Raw genomic sequence first — 23,463 nt, 5'->3', positions numbered from 1 at the left:
CAAAACCCCAAAGAGAAAACCAAATTCTAATTTTGCACCAGCTTACCTTTTTAAATATTAAATTATATTTGATGTAGAGAACAAAGGCAAAAGAAAAAAAATTAAACTTCCTTATAACTCACAGCCCTTTGACAAATACCAGAGACAGGCAGGGTGACCTTCCTCCAGGAACTCAACTGCTTCAATGTTAACACTTTGCTAGAGGCAAAAGGCAGCCTTAGCTTGACATTAGCCAGAACTCCAGGATCCTGTAAAATCCCTTTGGAAATTTCCTTCATCTATAACCCCCAAGATATATGTTGGCAACCATCCTCTAAGCATATATCCCACCGATATACATCTGAAGGGTCTCATGAGTAAGGTTTCACTAGACAGTGATAATGATTTTGTCCTGACAATGGCTAGCTTCTTTAAGGTTCTGGAAACCTTGTTTCAAAATCCTTAGAGACAGGCTATTCCTAACCCCTTCCCAACTTGAAAGTACATAACCAGCCACTCCTCATAACCCCAGTGCAGCCCACGGGTCCTGTCCCCATGCGTTAATAAAACTACCTTTTTTTTTTTTTGCCCTGAAGACATCTCAAGAATTCTTTCTTGACAGTCTGCTCTTGAACCCCAATATTTCACATCACCTTTTTAAGTTATTTTTTTTCTAATTCTAGTATAAGTAATATGCCTTTCTCTATTAGTTTCAGGCATCCAATACAATGATTCAACAGTTCTATACATTGGTCTGTGCTCATCATGAAGTATACCCTTAATCCTCTTCACTCACCTCCACTATGGCACCAGCTTACTTTTGATGTTAAAACTTATTCATTCCCATCTTAGTTCAAAGTACACATAAAATTCCTTTCTAAAGATTCCTCTATCACAAATTTTCTATAACTTTATCTTTGCTCAAAAATACATCTCCATTCCTCATACCTTCTTTTACCAAAACACACATTTTACTTTCCTTGCATGCAGAGAAATAATAAATTTCTAGCAGGATTAATTACATATATTAATTAGAATTCTCCACCCTTAGAAGCCTTAATTTCTAGTGAAACCTCAGAGGTAGGCAGTTATAAACTATGTTAGCACTCTGTGGTTGGATACACTTACAAATACTATTCATAATTTCTAGAAACATGTATTTTCTCATAATAAATTTCTCAGCATGACACAAAACGTGTTTACTAATAGGCCCAAATATCTTCAGTTCCTCTATAATGGGGGGAAAAAGTAAATTAATTTATGTCCAGTAATTAATGTTTCAGTATTTTATCTTATTTGGTAATGATCTAAATCTTCAACCAATTTCCATTATGCAATATAATGTAGCAAAACTCTAAAGCTTCAAGTTACTAGAGATTTAGGAATCTATTTTTAAGTACACATACCATAAAATGTAATTGTTAGTGAAAAATTTATCTATAAACTTCTATTCACTTACATCTAAGTCATTTGCTTCCAACAGTTATATTTCGATTATTCATGAAAAATTCACAAGACATGAGACAAAATCAGCCGTCATTCCAAGTTATTTTTTGCTGACAGTTTTGCAACAGAGATAACATTTAACTAGTAAAATTTAACTAGTAAACTCAGGTATAATAAAAGTTGTTTATCTGTGACATGGGAAACAAAGGCAGAAGGAAAATTATTACATTTCCCTACTACCTACAGCCCACTGACAAGTCCTTAAAATAGGCAGAGTGACATTCCTCTAGGGACACAACTGCCTCAATGTTAATATTTTGCTAAAGGCAAAAGGGAATCTTAGACCAACCCCAGTACATATAAAAATTCCTTTGGAAACTTCCTATATTTCTATCCCCCCTCCCAAGATACATGTTTGCAATCGTCCCTTAAGCATATGACCCACCGATACACATTTGAAGGGTCTCATGCCCAGTGCAGCTCTTTCTGAACATGGATCCTGTCCCTGTGCTTTAATAAAACCACCTTTTTGCACTGAAGATGTCTCAAGAATTCTTTCTTGGTTGGTCTCTCCCTTCAATTTCCCCCAATTCACTTTTCCTTTCCTTCTAAGGTCCTCCATGTTATTTCTTATGTTCCACAAGTAAGTGACTGTGGACTCTGAGAACAAACTGAGGGTTTGAATGGGGAGGAAGGTGCAGGGATGGGTGAGCTTGGTGGTGGGTATTAAGGAGGTCACATATTACATGGAGCACAGGGTGTTGTACATAAACAATGAATCTTGGAACACTGCATCAAAAACTAATGATGTACTTTATGGTGACTAATATAACACAATAAAAACAAAAAATTCTTTCTTGGCCATTGGCTTTGACCCCTAATGTCTTACATTTGCATTACATTCAGTATTGAGAACTTCAAAGATATGTCTGTTTTAATGAAATCAATAAACTTAAACTAGCTTTTAGTTGCCAAAGAATATCTCAGCTCATGTGAACTTGAAAAGCAGTTGCGTTATTTTTTTTAAAGATTTAATTAATTAATTAATTAACTAATTTGAGAGAGGCAGGAGAAGAAGAGGGAGAGAAACAAGCAGACTCCTGCTGAGTATGGAGCCTGATGCAGGGCTCCATCTCACAACCCTGAGATCATAACATGCACCAAAATAAAAAGTTGGATCCTTATCTGACTGAGTCACCGAGGTGCCCCAAAATTTGAGTTATTTTATAACGTTCTGAGAGTTTTAGAATGGCCCATCCTTAGAAGCTCTTGTCTTCAAACCAACTAAATAGAGTTCTTTCACAAATTAATTTTAGCAATACCATCTGGAAATTGAAAAATATCTCATGTTTACTATGTGCACTTGTACACATACACGCACACAGATATGAAGATCTTTTAGCTTTTGTTTTTACTAATATATGTGGAGAGAACATTTTAGGCCCAATTTCCAAAAACTTCGCCCTCTCTCTCTTTAGCCTTCTGATTAGAAACGTCTCCCTAAGGTTTGCATTTCAAAGAATGGCTCTTTGGTCCTAGAGATGGGGATGAAAATTTATATCACAAAAGCACAGATTAAATGTAGAACAATCCTGTTTCCAATGTCTTGATCTTTTCAAGCATTTTGAGAGGAATAGGTGAAATTTAGGGGAATGGCAAAACTGGCAGGGCAGGTGAACTTTGAACTACTAGAGCCACACCTTTGGCCTGGCAGAGATTTATAAGATGAAAGCATTTTCAATTCCCCAAAGAAAAGGGTTGTAGCTTTTGTTTTAGGTACATTTTTCCTCTTTAATTTTTTATTAGCCTTTTGTAATGAATCATCCAATGAAGATATGTTGGAATTTTGAAAGGTTTCTGCATACCAACTAAAATAAGTATCCTATTCTATTTGTTGGATTTGAAAGCCCTTGCTTCTAAGTGCACTTTTTAAGTGATCATACCTAGGGACACTTGGGTGGCTCAGTCGGTTAAGTGTTTGCCTTCAGCTCAGGTCATAAACGCAGGGTCCTGGAGTCGAGTTCTACACTGGGCTCCCTGCACAGCCAGGAGCCTGTTTCTCCCTCTCCCTCTGCTACTCCTCCTGCTTGTCCTCTCCTGCTCTCTGTCAAATAAATAAAATCTTTAAAAACAATGATCATATCTATTTAAAGTGTTCCCCATAATGGCCATTGGAATCCCAGGTTTTTTTTTAGTAAAATTCCATCTTGCTAGATCATCTTCAACTTATGGAAATACAGTTCTTATACATAAAGTGAATACGTGTGCTGGAAGGTGACATGCTCAATTCTGTGGAAATAAAGAATCCTATCTCTTTTAGCTAGGCCTTTCATTGTCTTGGAGTCATGGTAATAATCTGAGGAATGGGGAGCGGACCGACCCTGCAGGCCCCAAAGAGTGGGGACTTTGGGCTGATTCTAAACAAATGCAGAACCGCAGCTGTTGCCAGTGATTCCTAATGTGGAATCTGGGGAGGATGCCAAACACGTGGGAATTGCAGACTAAAGCATCAGAATTCCCATTGTGGAATCCAGAGACAGAGCTAAGGTCTGGGGTTTGGCTTCTGGAGAACTGCAGTTTGAAAGGCTAGGGCCTTGGCTCCAGGCAGAACTGTCAGTCAGCCAGCTCAAGTTGACCTTCCCTGTAAAGGAAAGCCAGTTAGATTGGGAGTTCAGTGCAAAGAAAACAGAGCTTAGAACTGACAGAAACTTAACCATGACCCTTAGAAATGGTGAGAAAGACCATGAACTCAAAAGGGTTTCTGGGCTTTCTGCCTGTTTATCCGGTTGTTTCCAAATACCATCAGATGTTTGCTTCAGATCCCACCACTGCCACCAAATTTGTTTAAAAAAAAAAAATCATCTAAGTTTGAAGATCTCATTGGCTTTATTAAGCAATTTATAAATTGAGCAGCATCCCATCTAGGCAATGAAGAGATGGTCTGAGGAGTCCTACAAATTCGGAGGTTTCTATGGAAAGGAGGGTAGGGCAAAGAAGTTACCAGCAAAAGGAAAGAATGGATTATTTCAGGCCAGGACATCTTTTTTTTGTGAAGAAAGGTTTTTATCAAGCAGATGACTTCACTAGAGCTGCTCAGGAAATTTCAGATGGACTGTTAAGGTCACATTCCTAGGACAGGTGGGAACTAATTATGTCTTGGATTGCTGCTGTTGGGGGAGGCATATGACTCCATTTGGGGGTCTGTTCTTTCTATTTTAACAGTCTGTACTGTTTCACAGTTCCTTAACTTCTGCCTCTCTGGCTTTCTCCTTTCCTCCTCCCCTCCTTGTTCTCTATTTTTTTACATACACACCCTCACACACACAAATCCATACACTTAATTTCTCTTTCCTGCAACAGTAAATACCCTGACCCTTGGTTGAACTGTGAAAGATAAGTTCAAAGGTCTGAGGCAAAAGTTCCTGGCTCCTACTGAGACTGGGGCAGCTACCTCACACTTTGCTGACACCCCCCCCCCAACACACACAAACCCAAATCAAAAGTTCCCTCTTCTTATGTAATTTTTGTCCTTATAGCTGGAGAGACTTTGCAGTCAGACTCTTTGATAAGCTCTCCTCTGTTTCTCCTCCTCCGCACCCATCTCCTGAGCTGAGCTCCGAACCAGTATGTGTAAGTTGGAAACAAACTTCCCACTACAAGGCCAAATGGTGCTAACCCTCATCCTGCAAGGGTGTTGTTATTCTGGTCTCTGCATTACACTGTGTACCACCTTGGGGGGTATGTATGTGTGCTTTTGCCTTTCTGGGTGGAGAAATACCTATATGTGGGATCCCTGTAGGAGCAGATGTGGAGAGAGGATGGGAGTGGTATGTGTGGAATGCATAGAAGATGGATATGTGTGCATCTGTGCATGCACAGATGTTTCTTTCAGCAGTACTTTGCAGAAAGATATCGAGGGACGTCCGGAAAAGGACATTCATAGAAATGCATGTTAACCACAGATATGAACTGAACTAAGAGAAATAATTGATTTGTATGGCTTATGTGTAAGGTGAGTTTTGGATGGATAATAGAAAGGAAACTCTTCTGTACTTCTTAGAAGTATCCAGGCACTCTCTTAAAATGTCCAATTCTGGGGCATGAGCAAATGTCCAGGGCACAGTGTCCCTCCAGGAACTGGCTTTATTTCCAAAATGTTTGTTAGACTAAGAAGAAAGCATCCTTGACCCTGCCAACCAGTCTCTCAAATCTCAAGGACACGGACACACCCCACACCCCATCCCATCTTACAGCAGGATCCAAATCCGATGGCCCTCAGGGGCTCCCTGTCCTGCTCTCGGTCACAGATGGCTTGTAAAAGGAATAGAGGAGAGCAAACAGCAAACACTGTATCTGTGAGTCTTCCCCCACATTCCTGGGTTCCGCTGCCAGCCCTGATGTGCAGCGCTCCTAGGAGAAGAATCCCCTGTGAACCACCACGCTGGCTGAGGCAGGAACGCAGATCTGCTTCCAGCCTGGGCAAACCCTTCCGTCAGCCTCTCGGCACCACCTTGTGGCTGGTTCTTACTATTACAATTCCTTACCCCAACCAAGCCCGCCCCCTCTTTTTTTCTTTTCTTGACTTTTTTTTTTTTTTTTTTAAGATTTTATTTATTTATTTGACAGACAGAGATCACAAGGAGGCAGAGAGAGAGGAGGAAGCAGGCTCCCTGCTGAGCAGAGAGCCCGATGCGGGGCTCGATCCCAGGACCCTGGGATCATAACCTGAGCCGAAGGCAGAGGCTTTAACCCATTGAGCCACCCAGGTGCCCCCGTCAAGCCCGCCCTTTAATGCCAATTCCCAGCTTCAGATGCTGAGCTGTTTGGTGTTGTGCTTGACTGTTCAAAGGGAATTCTAGGTACAGTGTCTCTGTATTTTGAGAGCATGCAGTCATAAATACTCATGTGGACTTGAGCATAGAACTGGGGCTGTACCTAAAGCAAAAAAGTGTTCACCATAAAGACCACAGGTCGGGCGCTAGTGGGAGCAAGAAGATAGGACACTAGCTATAGGAATTCCAGATGTTTCAAACTGTGCTGGGCAAGGGCCAAAGTAAGAACCTAACCCAGTCTGTTAGGGTGACTCTTCTACCTTCTTTAAGAAAATCTACATATTCATCTAAAAAAGTGGGAGTAAGAGCATCTGGGATTACTAGCCTGGGGTCTGCTTGCTCTGCAGTGAGAGCCCCACCTACAAGGGGACAGAGGAGTCAGCTACAGTACTCCCCCCACAGAGAGGGGCCTGAGTCATGGTAAGGGAGAAACCTGAATGCCTCGGACCTGCAGAAGGAGTCTTGAAGTTGAATCCAGAAAACATGCCTTCTACTAATTATGACTTTGATTGAATTGCCCAGCCTCTCTGGGCTTAGCTTTAAATTTAAGAATTATCCCTTATTATAAGACCTTGACCTATGTTTAAGCTGTATCTACCATTGCTTTGTCTTACAAGCTTTAGTCAGACTGGTATATTATCATTCACCCAAACAGACATCACTGGTGCTTAAGCTTTGCTAATACCATTAGTTTTGCTTGGAATGCCTTCTCCACCCCATCTGTGCTTCTAAATTCTTTTTTATTTTTCCTAAAGATTTTATTTATTTACTTACTTATTTGACGGAGAGAGACACAGCGAGAGAGGAAACACAAGCAGGGGAAGTGGGAGAGGGAGAGCAGGTTTCCCGCGGAGCAGGGAACCCACTGCAGGGCCTGATCCCAGGATCCTGGGATCATGACCTGAGCTGAAGGCAGATGCTTAACCGACTGAGCCACCTCAGTGCCCCCGTGCTTCTAAATTCTATTCATTCCCAAGATAAACCCAAATTCCACTTCTTCCTCAGAGCTTTTCTGATTTATCCAATGGGATAGTTCACCTCACCCTTTCTTAAATTCTCCTTAGGGCTCCATGGGTCCTTTTCTTGGGTCCTTCATATTGCTAATTTTTAGCTTTACTCACTGGTAATTTTTAGCTTTATTTATATCCTCCATTCGTTGGTGGATACTACAATTAACTCATCTTCATATAGCATGCTTAACACTGTACTTTGGCCATATTACTGTTGAACAGACCCCCTGTTGAATGAAATGGGATTTCCTTCTTTTTTGTATCTCAACCTAGGTAAGCTTTCTCCCAGTAAGTGTCCATGGACACCCCGCCCCCGTGGGAACAGGTGTCCTTCCTGTCATGGCACCTATCATACTGTAGTGACTTCCCTTTAACCTGCCTCTCTCACCCTTGATGATAAGCTACTTGAGAAGAGGGTACATCTATTAGGACCCCACTGCTTGCACCATATGTATATAGTAGGAATTCAGTATGTAGTAGGAATTCGATAACTAAGTGATGAGTGGATAGATATGAATGTGTGAGTAGATGCATGGAAATAAGGAGGGAGAGAAGTTAAACATGACCTTTAGGTTCCCTTTAAGCTCTAATATTTTATGATTTCAGAGCTTTGAGCTCTGTTTTGAGGGCAGGTAGTCCAAGTTGTTGGGAAACAATGCAGTGACCATAGTAGGGTTGGTCAGTGGTGATTTTCCTTTGAATGGACTTTGTTTCTGTGGGAGAGCTGGCCTCCTCGTTCTATGGAGAATGTTATGTTCCCTGGGCTCAGCCTGGCCCAGAACTTGGCAAGATCTCTGGGGCGTTCATTTTTGTCACCCAGCCCGGGTAGGAGGGTGGACGGGTAGGAGGGGAACCATTTTGGGAAAAAGTGTTGGGGAGTGTTTGTGTGTGTGATGAGTCAGGGCCATGGAGCTAGGAGCCCTAATCTCTGCTCTGCTCTCTGTGGGGGTAGTTCTCACCAGTTGCAGGGGGGTGGAGGACCACCAACTGTCTTTGGAAAGTTTTCTTAGTCATAGTTTATACCAAGTCAGCTGGAGCATTATGTAACTGGGGCTCCATTCCACAGACAACAGGGTATGATGGGGTCAGAATGGCTGCTACACCTCCCACAATGGCACTCACCTATTCCAGTCCATCCCACCCACCAGCCAGGTGAAGTGCCCTTCCCTTAGGAAGTAGCACTTTGAGGGCCAAAGGCCATAACATACACTCTCACTGGAAAAAGGTTTGGGTTGTCTTCATGAGTTCCATGGGCATGCCTCAATGCCTTCTGGGGGCTGTTCCATTCTCTCCTATAAGCTCCACAGCAGATACGGGTGGTGGGAATAAGTACCCCGGGACTTCAGTGTGTGTGTGTGAGCCAAGCAGCAGGTGATGGACAGGGCATTGACTTCCGTTCTGAGCTGTGACCCTCTCCAGTGCTGCTGCTAGAGCAGCTCTGCCTCTGCTCCCTTATGGCCTCGCTCTCCAGACAGAGAGAGACCCAGCAGCATGTCCTGCCTCTCACACTGGAGCCGATGTGAGTTCTGTTGGGGACAGCTCCAGAGAAGGCCTGAAATGATTGTGTATGTGTACCCATGTAACGGGAAGAGATACACAAGAAGAGCAGGAAACAAGAGAGATGGGAAGTTGGCTGCTGGAGATTTGCCTGACTGAGGACACCTGGCCACTCAGTCCACTGGGAAGAAAGAGCAAAGCGCAGGGGGCTGGGGAGAGCTGTGGGGGGAGTTCCACTCAGGTTCTTCAAGGTATATGAAGGAAAAGACCAGGTTTGCTCCTCTTTGTCACTTACTGGCTGGAAGGAAATTGTTCTTTCTGTGCCTCAGGTCCAAGGAACTGGGACTGTATGCTTTAGAAGAGGTAAGACAGATTTATGTTTTTGGGGGGTGGACTGCTAACAAAGAGTGTCAATTGGGGGGGGGGAGGTCAGACCACGCTACTCCCCAGAACAAGAAGGAATAGAGACAGCTGAGAAGTTAAGATGGAAAATGAAGATGAATTTCCTGACAGTGGGGATGGGCACTGTGGCCCAGTGGTCTAGAAAGGAGGAAAGTTCTAGAAAGAGAGTACAAAATTAGGTCTTTAGTCAATGAGCATATTCTGGACAACAAGAGTGGGAGTTGAGCAGGTGGTTTGTGGGAGCCTCCAGTCCATTGTTATGGTTCTGTATCTTCCTCAGTCAGTGAAGCCCAGAGGCTGCCCTGAAGCCAGATGGAGAAGCCAGAAGGAAAAGCCTTCAGGGAGTCCTGAGAGTGAGTTTACTCCGCTGAGACAGAGAGCCTGGGTCAGGAAGCAGAGAGAGATTGTGAGAAAGGCTGGGGAGTTCCCGGGCTGGTTTCATACTGATCTCCCAATTTCTGAGCCATGCCTGCATGGTATAGGGCTGTTGGGTGGTCAGGAACAAGTGGTATTAGTGGTGAAGAAAGAATGAAAAGACATGAGTCTCTTCCTCTGCTCAGGGGCTTAGAGGCAGGGAGATGCAGAGCAGTATCTCCCTGGGTCCCACTGAACTAAGAGTCGAAGCTGGGAGAGGCTGGGCTTGCCCTTGAACCCAGAAAGGGAGGAAGGGACAAGAGAGGGCTAGGAAAAGAGGGAGAAGGGACAGAAGTTCCCTTGCACACCACCAGGTGCCAGGCAGGGACAGTGCTGAGATGGCCAGAGGCTGTAGCCCTGGGCTAAGGCAAGGCTATAAGCTAAGATCTCTGAAATGAGATCTTCATTCAAGGCTGTTGCCTTCTCTTCCTGAGCTTGAGGTATGAATAGGGTTGAATCTATTTCTACCTTCACATGCTGAGCCCCAAACCCTCGGAATATCATGACATGCTGCTTTACCTGCAATGCTGGGACCTCACTCGGTAGATTATTTAGGGCTTGGGAAAGTGCCAGAGCCTGGAACCACAGTTCTTTGTGCTTCCTGGGACGTGTGTCCATACTACCACATTCTTGGCATGGGTTTGTTCATGTGATTGATGTCCTAGGTCTTCCTTCTTCAAGATGCAGCTGTTCCTGCTCTCTCTTTGGACCTTGGGGAAGCAGGGTTGGGTTCCCTCACTGCCCCACTTTTTTTTTTTTTTAAACGATTTTATTTATTTATTTATTGGACAGACAGAGATCACAAGTATGCAGAAAGGCAGGCAGAGAGAGAGGAGCAAGCAGGCTCCCCGCTGAGCAGAGAGCCCCATGTGAGGCTTGATCCCAGGACTCTGGGATCATGACCTGAGTTGAAGGCAGAGGCTTTAACCCACTGAGCCACCCAGGCGCCCCAAAATTTTAAGAGGAGAGGAGAAGCAAGAGCAGAGAGGTTATACCTGCAAACAACACATTACCTGGCCTGAAAGCCTAACTCTACCTCCAACTAGCTGTGTGACCCTGAGCAAGTCACGTTATGTCTGTAAATGTGTTTCCATTTCTAGAAAGGAAGGCTAATAATAGGACTTACCTTGTGGGCGCATTGTGATGACTGAATGAAATATTTTGTGGAAAGTCATCTTTGTTCTGTGGCTTCCCACATAGTAAGCTCTCAATAAATGTTAGTTCTTATTTTTCCATATGACCAAGCCTTGCATGTCTAATCTTGTCTGCCCAAAGAAAGACAGTGCCTTCTAGTGAGGCTGGCCTCCTCCTTCCTGTACCAAGCACAGCCCATGCTCAGCCCCATTTTCATGCATCTAAATGTCCTCCCACCTCCTGTACAGCTACTCACACTCCCCCACTTCAAGGCCTAGCTAAAGTTCCGCCTCCTGCCCAAAGCCTTCCCTGATGATTCTAACCCACACAGAGCTCTTCCTCCCCTGACTTATTGTGCTTCCAGCTAGTACCTTGAAATTTACCATTGAAATCACAGAATTAGAGAATCTGAGAACCGAATGAGTCCTTACAAACGATCCCGGTCAGTTGCTCTTACTCCGGAGTAGTCAGCGGCCATCTCATTGATACCACATCTGTTAGCACTCAGCCTAGGCAGTGCTAACTAACCACAGCACTTTTGCTATGCCTGAAGGCTGCCTCAGAGTCCTCAACACAGTGCTTTGGGCAATCAAGACTAACCAACCCAATAGAAGTGCTACCACCATCCCTAAGCCAGACATCTAGAAGTAGTCTATATGGATCAGGTAGCTGGAGCTTCTTGAGGTGTGAGGGCCCTGCTTCAGGCCCCAAGGCCCAGACATAACTCTGGTCTAGTCCTTATCCAGGATTCCTTATTCTTTACCAAGGCCCATTAATTGTCTTTTGGTCATTCTCTGTCTCTTTGTCTTGCCCTCCCAATTAGATTTCTGATATTTGTGAGGAATGAGTTCCTAAATGTCTCTACCATCTTTCTCAACACTGAGCACACATGAGGACACATCACATGCTCACCTGCTGATTTATTGACTGCTTGGGGTTTCTCCCCAATTCCTTTAACTTGTCTTTAGGGCTCATTCAAGGGGACATGAGGACTTGGGGTGGTAAGGAGGCTCAATCTCTGTTCTGATCAAGTCTGCCCATGCTTCTGGAGTCCCTCTCCTTTGCCCTCCGCAGGCCACCAGAGCTGCAGTGTCTTGAAAGATGGACAGGTGCTAGACATCAGGAGCCCAGAGTGGTCATCTTCATTCTGTGGCACTTTTGCTTAGGGCCATGGGCAGTCCTTCCTTCTTTCAGGGTCTCCATCTCCATCCATTCAAGGAGAGCTGGAAGGAAAAGGAGGGAGAAGGGGCACAGCAGGATGCCCACCTTTCCTGGGCCCTGAGAGGTATGGTGAGTGGTCTCTTGAAGAGCGGTCCTATGCACCTGGGGGCGGGGAGGGAGGAGTGGGAGCAGATGGCATGGAGGGCACACGGCTAACCTCCAGAATGTTGGAGGTGTTTTCATGCTGGTGGGTCAAACAGCCTCCTCCTCAGAGGCTGTGGTGAAAGGCAACATCACGGTTGGCTCAGTCTCACAAGCTTCAGAACCCCCCGCCCCGGAGACCAGACCCATGCCTGTTCCTCCCTCAACCCCAGCCACCTCTGGCCAACCCTCGCCTTTCTCCTACGCCCCTTGAGTTTGTGCCCTGCTGCTCCCTTGCTGGCCACGCTGCCACTCAGACCCCCTCTGCAGACCAATAGGGTCCTGAATGATCTATTTAGTGTGTCACATTCTGATGGGATTTTCTTTCTGGAACTTAGATTTCATTACGTCATTTCTCCTTAGAAAGCATTAGCATCAGTCTCTGCACTATCTACATTTGGGACTGCCTAATGCATTGTGGGGTCCTTCTCGGGTGCTGCAGGAAGCTTAGCAGAATCCTGGGCTCTCTCAGCTGCACGCCAGTGGCACCCCACCCTGCCTCCCAGGTTTTCACAACAAAGATGTCTCCAAATATTGAAACATGTCCTTCAGGGGGCAAAATTGCCCCCATTGAGAACCACTGTTTTAGCCATAAAAGAAGCTAATAACAGTACAAAGCTACTTAGCTCCATGCCAACAGCTTCCCATGGAGTCTCTCATTTAAGTTCAGAACATGACAGAGGGATAGCCCTGTTAGTTTCCTTACTGCATGGATGCCTTGAGGGCACCCATTTGGAAGCCAACCAGATCTTTCAAGAAAGGCAAAGACTTTTTCCTTCTAGTAGGGTAAGAAGAGAGAGGAGAGAGAGAGAATTCAAAATCTTTTCTTGAGGCCAGGGCCACAGACTAGTAAAGGCAGGATTTGAACCCAAGTTACCTGCTGGCTGGATGTGATCTCTCTCTCTTTGTGCACTTTCAAGCCTGCTGTTCTACCACTCACCATGCCCTTCCCGAGTCACCGGCTATATTTTGCTTCCCCTGCATAAGCTCCTCCTCAAACTGGTGAAGTATACTTGCCATTTAAGGCAGAGGCAAAAGTCCTACCCTCGTCTCTGTGAAGGCCCCCAGGTCCCAGCGGGACTCTCCGCAGCTCATGCACAGACAGTCTTGGTGGCACATTCTGTCAAGCTAGTTGTATAGGTGTCTGTCTTCCTTGCCAGACTCTGAGGGCTCTAGTTCGTCCTCCTCTGCAATAATGACCTACATGAGCACACACACCCCAAATGCTTGTGATGGGGATGAGGTGGGTGAATGGATAGATAGCCAGCTCCTTCAAGAGCTGATACCCTAGTGCCCACTGGACACAGGAGCTACAATGCCTTTGGGCAGACAAACTAGACAAACGTTTCCTCCTTCAGAAGACTACATGGCTCAAGGAGGCACAAGTGGCTCGGTTTGGGCCCTGTTGGCCAGGGGCCTTTCAGTCACGCATACACTGCAAACTTAAGGAAGTGGTGGACTTCAGGCTGCCCATCATTAGCCCTCCCATTAGCACTCATGGGGTCCAGCAGGAGTGAGCGTGCAGGTGTGTGCTGACCGTGGGTCTGTGCCAATGTGCATGCCTGTGTGGGGAAGGTGGGCAGTGGGGTTCCGTGCGTGTGTGGAGTGATACGGAGAGCATCTGCCACAGGCTGTGTGTATTGCTGTCAGCACCAGTGCATACTGTCATACTACCACGTGAGCATGTACACGGTCATCTCAACATAGACCCTACGTCAAGGGACCTGTGGGCATTCTAGAACCCTCAAGAATACAGTCTGCTCTCTGCCTGCTCCCTCTGTGGAGTGGAGGGAGGGAAGGATGTGTTGGAATGTCTTCCTGGGAGCTAGAGCACTCAGAAAACTCCCTCTCCTCTTCCCCTTTATGGGCTGGAAGAGCAAGCTCCCACGAGGAGGAATATATCTCTCAGGCCTGGACTGTCAGCCCAGGCACAAGCTGGCCCCAGATGGCTGGACGACTGCAGGACTGGGGAGCGGTGTCTCAGGGCCAAAGGTGGTGGGTGAGGAGGATGGGCTAGAATGAGTCATAATAGAAGCTCAGTTAGCAGCTCATTTCTTTTTCCCTGTTGACAGAGGAGAGAAGGGCCTTCCTGATAAGATGTCAACATTTTGGAGCGGAGGGTGGTTGAGCGAAGAGAAAAGGCAGGAGTCAGGGACACTCCCCAAGACAGGAAACATCCAGGGACCTCTCTGGCCTCACACATACTTGCTTATATGCTTGTACATGGACATACCAGAATAGGATATTCTGTGTCTCAGTGTGCCTTTGCTGTGCACCTGTAGAGCCCAACTGTGCATTAACCCCGGGGGGGGGGGTTCCACCTCTTGGCTCAAGCTAAAATTCACATAGGCACACACAGTATTCACAGCCCCCACATTTGAAAAAGACAAGGGGGAAAAAAAGGGCCAAGAGACAAGAGGAGATAAAAATAGCTGAAAATAAGCTCTTCAGATCAGAAAGCTCCCTTTTTTAGTGAGTCACCAGTCTTCCAGACTGACTGCACACACACACAACCCCCCACAAAACATAAACACCCAACCACGCTGCCAGGTCATGCCCATACCCTCACGCAGATGCCCTTGGTCTCATAGACTCTCCTGCTTTTTCCTCCCCAGTAAAATACCCCCCAAATGGGTGATTCTGTGGGCCTCTGGGGAATGCTCTCATTTGGAGCTTAGAAGGCATGATCCACTCCCCCAGTCCCCCGCAAACACATATTCATATCCACCTCCCCACCAGCTTCTTCTTACTTAGTATTTCCCGGTCCCCGCCTTATGATGGGGCTCCCACAGGAAAAAAAGTGGTCTTGCTGTCCTACTAAGGTTCACACTGCTTTCTTCAGGAGGCTCTGACTCTGGAGAGAGCCAGACAGCTCTCTGTACAGGATCTCCGGAGCTGGCCCCATGCTGGGGAGAGAAGAGACAGCTCTGGACGCCATGCAAGATTTATGAATGTGTTTTGTTAATTGTGTTAGTGTCTCTGTGGGAGGATGGTGTGTACTTGGGCCTTAAACAGACAAGTCCAACAGAGGAACTGGAGAGGAGACAGGACTGAAGCAGTGTTTACAGCATCCAGATCCTGGGGCCAGCATGGTCCTTTCCTTCCCCACCCTCTTGCTGACACAAGGGCTTTCTCTCCAGTACCTCTGTTGTCATGCTCTGCAGGCCCAGTCATTCCCCTCTTGGCCTCTTCTAGTCTAGAAAGTGTGGCCAGCTAGTCTTGAGAACCTACTTTTTGCTCAGTTTCTTTCTCTCCCCTCTCCCCCGCTTCTTTCTCCCTCCCCCCCCCCCGCTTTTCCCTTTCATCTCTTTCCCTCCATCCTCTGTCCATGTCCATCTTCACACCTGTCTGTGAAGCCCAAGTCTGCTTCACAGACAGGTGTGAAGATGGACATGGACAGAATCAGATTCTGGGCATTTACATCTCTTAGGCTTGAAAGGTTCCTTGCTGTCTCCCACCTGCCTATGCCCAGGAGCATGATCCACTGACTCTCTGTAGTCCTTACTCCCCAAGACCTGGCTCCGGTACCATGTCCCTGAGCCTTTTCAGAAAATGAGGTAAGTGGGGAGCCTGGGTGGCTCAGTGGGTTAAAGCCTCTGCCTTTGGCTCAGGTCATGATCTCAGGGTCCTGGGATCGAGCCCCGCATCAGGCTCTCTGCTCAGCAGGGAGCCTGCTTCCTCTTCTCTCTCTGCCTCTTTGCCTACTTGTGATCACTCTCTCTGTCAAATAAATAAATAAAATCTTTAAAAAAAAAAAAGAAAGAAAATGGGTTAAGTGGCAGCATGTGAGGTAAATGGGATAGCTAGGGAGGATATATATAAAAATTTAAAACCAGGGGCAACTGGGTGGCTCAGTGGTTTAAGCTTCTGCCTTTGGCTCAGGTCATGATCTCAAGATCCTGGGATTGAGCTCCGCATCGGGCTGTCTGCCTGCTTCTCTGCCTGCTTGTGATCTCTCTCTCTCTGTCAAATAAATAAATAAAATCTTTAAAAATAAAATAAAATAAAAATTCAAAGCCAGTCTGACCAAGTAGTTGCTGGGCAGCAGATTCAGGAATGCCTTGTGTCTGTGATTATAATGAACTTGTTAGAAGGTGGGTATTAGGCCACCATGCCCATCTCACCTGGGGTACCCTCCTCTGGAGCAACTCTGGGACTTCACTTCCTCTTCCTCAGCCTTTTGTGCCCTGGGTGGGCTGTGTTCTCAACTTTGGCTGTGCCTGGGTGTGTGTGAGGTTGCCTGAGGTAGAATTCTGCCTCTACTTTCTGACCCTAAGTTTGATGAGTTCATGTCTCTGGGCCTTCATTTCTTTGATTATCAAAGGGAATAATACTAAAAATACCTACATCATAGGGTCCTTTATGTCAATGGGGCTTAAAATAGTGAAAACAGGCACATGGTAAGGTCTTCCTAAATGTTAGGTATTAGTATATGACCCAGGTCAGCTGGCTTAGCCTTTCTATGCCTCATTGTCCCCTCAGAAACACAGGGATGAGAAAACCTGTCCCTTCTCTAGGGAGCTTTCTGGGGCAACAGAGAAGACCAGAGTCAAGAGGCAGGTCCTGAGGTGGTAACCTCCCTCCTCCTGTCTTCCCATCTTGGGGACACTTGCATCCCACCCCACATTCTGTCCCTTCCTGACTGTGAGCCCTCGGTGTAGCTCTGGCCCAGCCCTGAGCTGGACCTGGGCAGAGAGGAGGTTATTTTTAGGACCAGACAGAGGCAGCAGCTGTACAACCACCTCTCAAAGCATGTCTCTCCAAAGGAGGTCCAGCCTATGGGGGTGAGCCTGAGGAAAGGGAGGAAAGCTGGCCCAGTAGTGCCCTGAGAACCCCATCCCCTCCTCCTTCCTCAGAAAGCCATGTCTCCAGGGAGAGCTCTCTCCCCTTCCCTCCCCCGCCCCCAATTTCTTAATCCCTAGTGGGCTTAGCAACTGAGCTACAGAAGCTGCAAAAGGGGACAAGGTAGGACAATCACACAGAAGGTCAAGAGGCTGAGGAATTGGAGTTTGTGTCCTGAGGCCAGGGTCTACCCTGATCCTTGCCAGATTTAGAATTCTTCTCTTTTTATAATGGGGAACTCAGACTCCTGAGGTCCAGGGTCCGAGACACGCCCTTGCTTGCAGGAGTTCTCGCTTTCTGACTGGAGCAGTAAGCTTCTGGGAAGGTTCTGGGGCAGTTGTGGAATGCAACATAAACTTCAACAGGAGATCTAAATCTGGGCTTTGGGTTCACTGCTTCAACTTCCCCAAGGTGATCAGCCTTTAACACAGGTGAAAAAGGTCCTGAAACTCAACATTGAATTATAAAACAATTCTTGCACTTCTTACCTCAGGGCTTCTTTGTTATAATTCTTGTCATCAGGGCACCTGGGTGGCTCAGTGGGTTAAGCCTCTGCCTTCGGCTCAGGTCATGATCTCAGGGTCCTGGGACTGAACCCCGCGTAGGGCTCTCTGCTCAGCAGGGAGCCTGCTTCCCCCTGTCCCTCTTTCTGCCTCTCTGCCTACTTGTGATCTCTTTTTCTGTCAAATAAATAAATAAAATCTTAAGAAAAAATAATTGTTGTCATTGTTGGAGACCAAGCATCACTGGATATGGGATTCTAGAGAAGTACTGTACAGATTAATAAATTAATCAAATTTGTATTTGCTCCACGCCCTAACCCGGGCTGATATCTCAGATAGGTAAACGAATAGAGAACCTTACCCTTGAGGAACTTATATTCTAGAGCTTAGAAGCCCTTTCATACCACAAAACATATATACAGTCGTATATCTAGAGAAGCACAGCCCAACCCTTTGATGTCTGTGAATGCTGCTGAAGAACCTAGCAACGGATTGCAAAGATTTGACTTCTTTGGAGCCTGGATTTCTGATGCTTCAAGACAATGATTCTCAACCTGTTCCACATCATGCATCTTTGTATAAATTGATGAAAGTTGTGAACTTCTCTCCAGAAAAACATCTAGAGCACAGACACTCAAAAATCAGCCTGCAATTTGAAGGGCTTATGAGCCTGGGAAGCTGGTACTCTGACCTGGGACTTGGAGCCCCTGTTTTAAGAGTGGCAGGCAGCTGTGTGGCCGGTACCGAGGGCCGGTACTGCATTTCGCAGTGGTAGCTGTGTAGCTGAATTGCAATCACAGTGTTCTACCAGTGTGGATGAGGGGAAGCTGGCTGCTTAGCTCAGACTATCTAACTTTCTGAAAAAATTCTAAATTCTACCAAACTATAGAAATCCATTTGCAAAAATCCTAAATGATAATCTTGGTGTGGCTACCAATGAGCTTCGTGACCTTGGCCAAGTCCCTTCCTTCCTTTGGGGTATCTGTTGTCTTGCTTGTGAAGAGACAAAGGGCTGGGACACTGAAGCAGAGCTGAGGTTCCTTCCAACTCTGAAGTGCCTTGACTCTGTCACAGTGCCACACCGGTATGTCCTTTACTGAGGAGAAAATGTGTGGCGGCCCTCAGAGGGGCTGGACCTGAGCCCTGGCGAGGAAAACTCCAGCTGCTAGTCAAAACTGTGCTCCTGGCCATTGCCTGAGCTCAGGACCTCCTCCTTCTGCATCGCTCTGCTTCTCCTAGCAGCTGAATTCTGGGGCTGGGGCTGCAGGGGCTGCTACTGGGATTTAGAATTTAACACCCCATTCATGGTGATTGAAGCTCAGGCTGTGTGCCCTGGTAGAAGTTACAGCCTTATAAATCGCAGTTCTGTGGGAGAGGGCTCAGAACAGCCCAAATACCCAGTGATGGAGGGGAAGTGGACTTCTCCGTGGTACCACCAGGGGCTTCCTGGGCAGCTGGCTGCCTCCTCCTCCCCCCAGCACCCACCGCCCCTGTGTGATCTCGTAAGAGCTCTCTGCTCCTTGGAACTCATTACAGATATCACAGAAGGGGTGCCCTGCACAGAAGAGGCCCTTCCCCTCCCACTCTCTGGTTGGGGCACCTGCTGGTGGGGGGGTAGAGAGGGGTAGAGAAGGATAGCACGTCTGCTCCAGGGATGTGATGGACTGTGGGTCTGTGCTGTTCCCTGGCATGGAAGCGGGCGTTCCTAACGTGATCTGTGACTTTTAAGCTTCTGGCCCAGTCACAAATCAGGGGGCTCCGGCTCTGACTCTGAGACTGGACCCTTCAGGCAGCAAGTGATAACATCTGTTGACTCCAAGTCCCTTCTTTAAAGTCCATGCCACCTTTTCCTTCTTCTCTCCCAGGGCCTCCTCAGCACCTTCAGGCCAGAATTTAAATGTTATTAGCTATAACTGATCTGCTCAGGCCCTCTGTGGGATTGAGAGGGGAGAGCAGGGGAGGCCTGAGGTGCAGCAAAGCAGTACAGTCTTCATGGGGCAACTACCGGGGGCTCAGGAATGCTCAGCTTTGTGCCTCAGGGAGGAAGACCCTCTAAGAATCCCTTGAAAAGGAGAACACAGAAGTCCTTGACTCAGCTCCAGGAAGTGCTCCTTTCCAGTTGGTGCTAGTTTTCTTCATACATTTACTCACCCGTGCCTACACACTGGGACACATTTGCACACCCAGTACACCAGGCTTGTGCTTGCAGACACATTGTGAACCTGTCTGTATAATGTTTTTCTTAGAAGAAGCAACATATGCAGACCCTGCTCACATCTTTACATAAATACATCCTTCTCTTCTTTTTTTCTTCCTGTACATGCATTTGTCATCAGTATATACACTAACGTATAAAACCATGAATTATCTCAAGCTCGTGCATATACCCTTTCTTTTCTTTTCTTTTTCTTTTTTTTAAGATTTTATTTATTCATTTGACAGAGAGAGATCCCAAGTAGGCAGAGAGGCAGGCAGAGAGAGAGGAGGAAGCAGGCCCTCTGCGGAGCAGAGAGCCTGATGCGGGGCTCAGTCCCAGGACCCTGTGATCATGACCCAAGCTGAAGGCAGAGGCTTTAACCCACTGAGCCACCCAGGCGCCCCGCATATACCCTTTCTTAACTCAGCCTTTGAAATACGCAGTGTGTGCACACACCTGGAGATAGGACTGTGTGTCCCACATGCACACTTTGTGCTCCTCTGTCTTGAGGCCCACATGACAGGTGACAAAGGTAGGCGTAGCATTTTTCTGGTGTGAGCTGGTCCTAGGGCGTGTGTTGCCAAAGTCTCCCAGTCTAGGGCTCAAGGAATCAAAGTAGAAGTTTTGCTCTTGGTCCTGACTTTCTTCCTTCTTCACCCCCATTCTTACTCTTGTCAGTTTTAGACACATCATGGTTACAGAACCAAGGATCCCTGGCACTAAGCCAAGCATCTGCCCTGGGCACATGGGCACACATGGGCCTGGCTCCTGGGCTTACACCTGGGAGAGCTTCTGTCCACTCCTGGACCCTGGGGCTGTGCCAGCTAGCTGTGTCTAGAACTAGAGCGCCCCCCCGCCCCCCAACCCAGAACTGGTGGTGTGGTGAACTTCACAGACCAGGCCAGGGCTGATTCTTTTATCTTTGCTTCCCAGCTAGGTATGTGGCAACCCCCAAATAGCATTTTGACATCTAAAATGGGCACAGAAAGGCCAATTTTTGCCTAGCCCAGAGTGAGCCCTCAATGTTCCAAGCCACAGTGCCTGGTACGGGCTAGGGCAGCCCCATAGGAGGGGAGGCAGGACACTGAGGCCAATGTCAGCTTTGGAAAGAGGCCAGCAACTGTCACGGAGCTGGCGTATATCCAGTAGGGGCATGTGGGAGGTGAAGGGACCTTTCCGCAGGATGGCTGTCTAGATTTGGGGCTTAGAATTGTCTCAGACTCAGCTCGGAGCTTTTATTTCTTTAGCTCAACCCTAACAAACTTGGGGTAGCACTTACCTCCTTCAGTTACTCCTCCCTGGAGCAGTATCTAGAGAATAAATTCCAGTGGACACTTGGTACTTTGCAGAGCAGATGAGCATTTCTGGACGTGCTCAGAGGTAGAAGGGGGTGGAGGCTGGGTACTAAGAAACTGGACTCCTGCCAGCGGGCTAGGTGGTCTTGGAAGCTCTGAGCTATCATAAGTGAACATGGGAATGAACATGGATGTCGTGGAGGAGGGTAAGCTTATGCCTTGCACAGGCCCCGCTTTCTGCAGGGGGTGACTCTGCATGACCCTCCTCCCCTCTCCTGCTCTGCCCCTGCACCAGCTTTCCAGAGGCTGGCGGGGAAGCCTGGCCTGGAGGGGGCTGGGCAGACAGGGCCCAGAAGCGGAGTCGGTCTGGGGGCGGAGCCTATAAACACTGCAAAGCTCCAGCCTGGCTCCACCCCTTCCCTGCCTGGAGCTCAAGGGGATGACATCACCCAGACTGAGGGCTCCAGCCTACATGGGCTTGGATCCGGGGAAGCCGGCACCTGCAGGGCTGAAGGACTTCCCGGCTTTGTCACGCTGTGGTTTTCTGCTCTGTCCTGAATCTCACTCAGCTGTAGGGGTCTCTGCTTTGGGGTCTTGGAAATGGCACCTGTCTATTCAGACTTCCATGTCTGGTACTCTGGTTCTTGTGCCGGAGACAGATCCCTCTGGCAGCGCGCCCAAGCACCCCTCCCCCAACCCTGGCAAATGCACCTTTTTCTTGCCAGCACAGCTGCGCTCCATTTTTCCGAGGCTCCATGGAGAAAGATTAGATCCCTAGTTCTAGTTCTGACCAGGAAATAGCCAGCTCACAGCAAACCCTATGTCCCCATCCCTGTGGGTCTGTGTCCCCTCCCCCACCCAAAACCCTACTGGGTGCTTGTGTCGCCTGCTTGTAGAGCATATGCTTGGCTGATTGCTTGGTGTCTGCTGTTTATCCGTCTCTTCCTACTTAACTTCTGTTTCTACTTGGCCCATCTGGCTCCCGTGGTACCTGTCTTTCACTTGAGTGAATTGTGCCTCCACGCCGATGCTGTGCTTCACACCCTGCTCCCCTCCTCTATCACGTCCCCCCCAGGGCACAGCTCTTGTTCACTCTGGGGCCACTGGCAGGAGCCCCTGACCTGGGGTGCAGGAGACGTGAGGGACTCCAGGTTGTAGGAGTGACCCAGGCACAGCTGGGAAGCCTGATGTGGGGATCACTGCAGTTTTCTGGGGACACCACTGGAAAGGGGCGTTGAGGAGGATGGTGGAGGACATCATGGGACTGGCCTTTGGACTGGAAAGATGGCTAGGTCCCCGTGAAAACCTCCCTCTCCCTGGTTCCTTCTGAACTTCCTTCCTAACAGACAGCATTCTTGGAGGTGGGGGTGGGGTCTCCCAAGTCAGCATCTTGTAGATACTGCTCTCTGTCTGCAGCAGCAGTTGAAAAGTGACCTGTGAGTAGTGGTGGGAAAGAATGAGGCCAGGGAAGCCGCAAGGTTCTTCTGACCCACAACCCCCCGGGTTCTTCAGACTCCTTCCTGCAGAGAAGGGGCTGAGGCAGTCTGGTGTTTTGGGCAAAAGAAAAACATGGCGGTGGCCGGTAGCTGCACGATGATCACAGTGGGTACCCAGAGGAGAAGGGACCGCCCTCCCCCCACTTGGCCAGGAGTACCCTGCTGAGGATCAATCCCACCCCAGCACGTTGCAGACTCTCGGCACTAAGCTCCACGCTGCCAGAGCCACTGCTCCACCTCCTCTGCCCCTCCCACCAGCTTGCACACCCATGCACAGACTAGTACACCATGCTGTGGCTCACACTTACCCCTCCAATGCAGCCTGCTTCCTCCCAAGCGTGATAGGGCAGCTTATGGCTTCCTGGGACACACAAGGGGGTGGTGGAGCTGGAGGAGGACGGAGGAGAGGCAATGGAGTCCCACAGGGACAGGACTGTCGTTCATCTGCCTCTTTGGACCTGCGTTGCTCCTCCAGGTTAAGGCTGGCTGCCGAGGAGGTTGCCCTGGGCTTGGAGTCAACAAGCATCCACGTGCTTGGGGACCATCGGTTGCTGCTCCCTGGAAGCATCTGCTTCCCACGGAAACCCACAGGGCTTGGCTGCCAGGCCTCGCTGCGTGCCCACTCCTCTGGCTCTGTTCTCTGTCTCTGTTGTTCCATCTGCCTGCGCCACCAGCTCCTGGCTCCACTCTCTTGGCCTCTTTATTTCTCTCCCAGAACCTTCCTCCTGCTCCTCTTTTCTCCCTGGCCTTTCCCCCAGTCTCTACCCAACCACATTCGTGACTCAGTCCCCGAGGTCTTCTTTCCCCTTTGTCTTTATCCAGCTTTCCTCTAGCTTCTCTGCTATTTTCCCCTATTCATATCCTCTCATTCTCTCTCGCTCTCTCTCTCTCTCTCTCTCTCGCTCATTCTCATGCATATTCAGTGACTCCTTGAGAATCTACCTAGATGATTCTATGTGCTAAAAGCCTAGATCTGCTTCAGGAATAAAACGTCTATGGCTGTAACTCTAGGTTGCTGTCTCTGACCCCATTTTGGATTAATTGGCTGGGGAAA

General features: G+C 47.8%; 1 long non-coding RNA gene across 1 annotated transcript in view; it reads right to left on the bottom strand.

The window, feature by feature from the left end:
- LOC309840825 overlaps nt 1-22,701 on the bottom strand; it is a 28,957-nt gene extending 6,256 nt beyond the window's left edge. Inside the window, exons 1-3 of the long non-coding RNA XR_014298817.1 lie at nt 20,898-22,701; nt 20,075-20,219; nt 17,407-17,598 (exon numbers count right to left, since the gene is read on the bottom strand). This is a non-coding gene — a long non-coding RNA (uncharacterized lncRNA). The remainder of the gene's footprint in view (nt 1-17,406; nt 17,599-20,074; nt 20,220-20,897) is intronic.
- Between the last annotated feature and the right edge of the window lie 762 nt (nt 22,702-23,463).

This window comes from Mustela nivalis (genome assembly GCF_964662115.1).
Source record: "Mustela nivalis genome assembly, chromosome: 9".
Classification (NCBI taxonomy): domain Eukaryota; kingdom Metazoa; phylum Chordata; class Mammalia; order Carnivora; family Mustelidae; genus Mustela; species Mustela nivalis.
The sequence above is the reverse complement of the archived record's forward strand: the minus strand, read 5'-3'. Positions and strand labels throughout refer to the sequence as shown.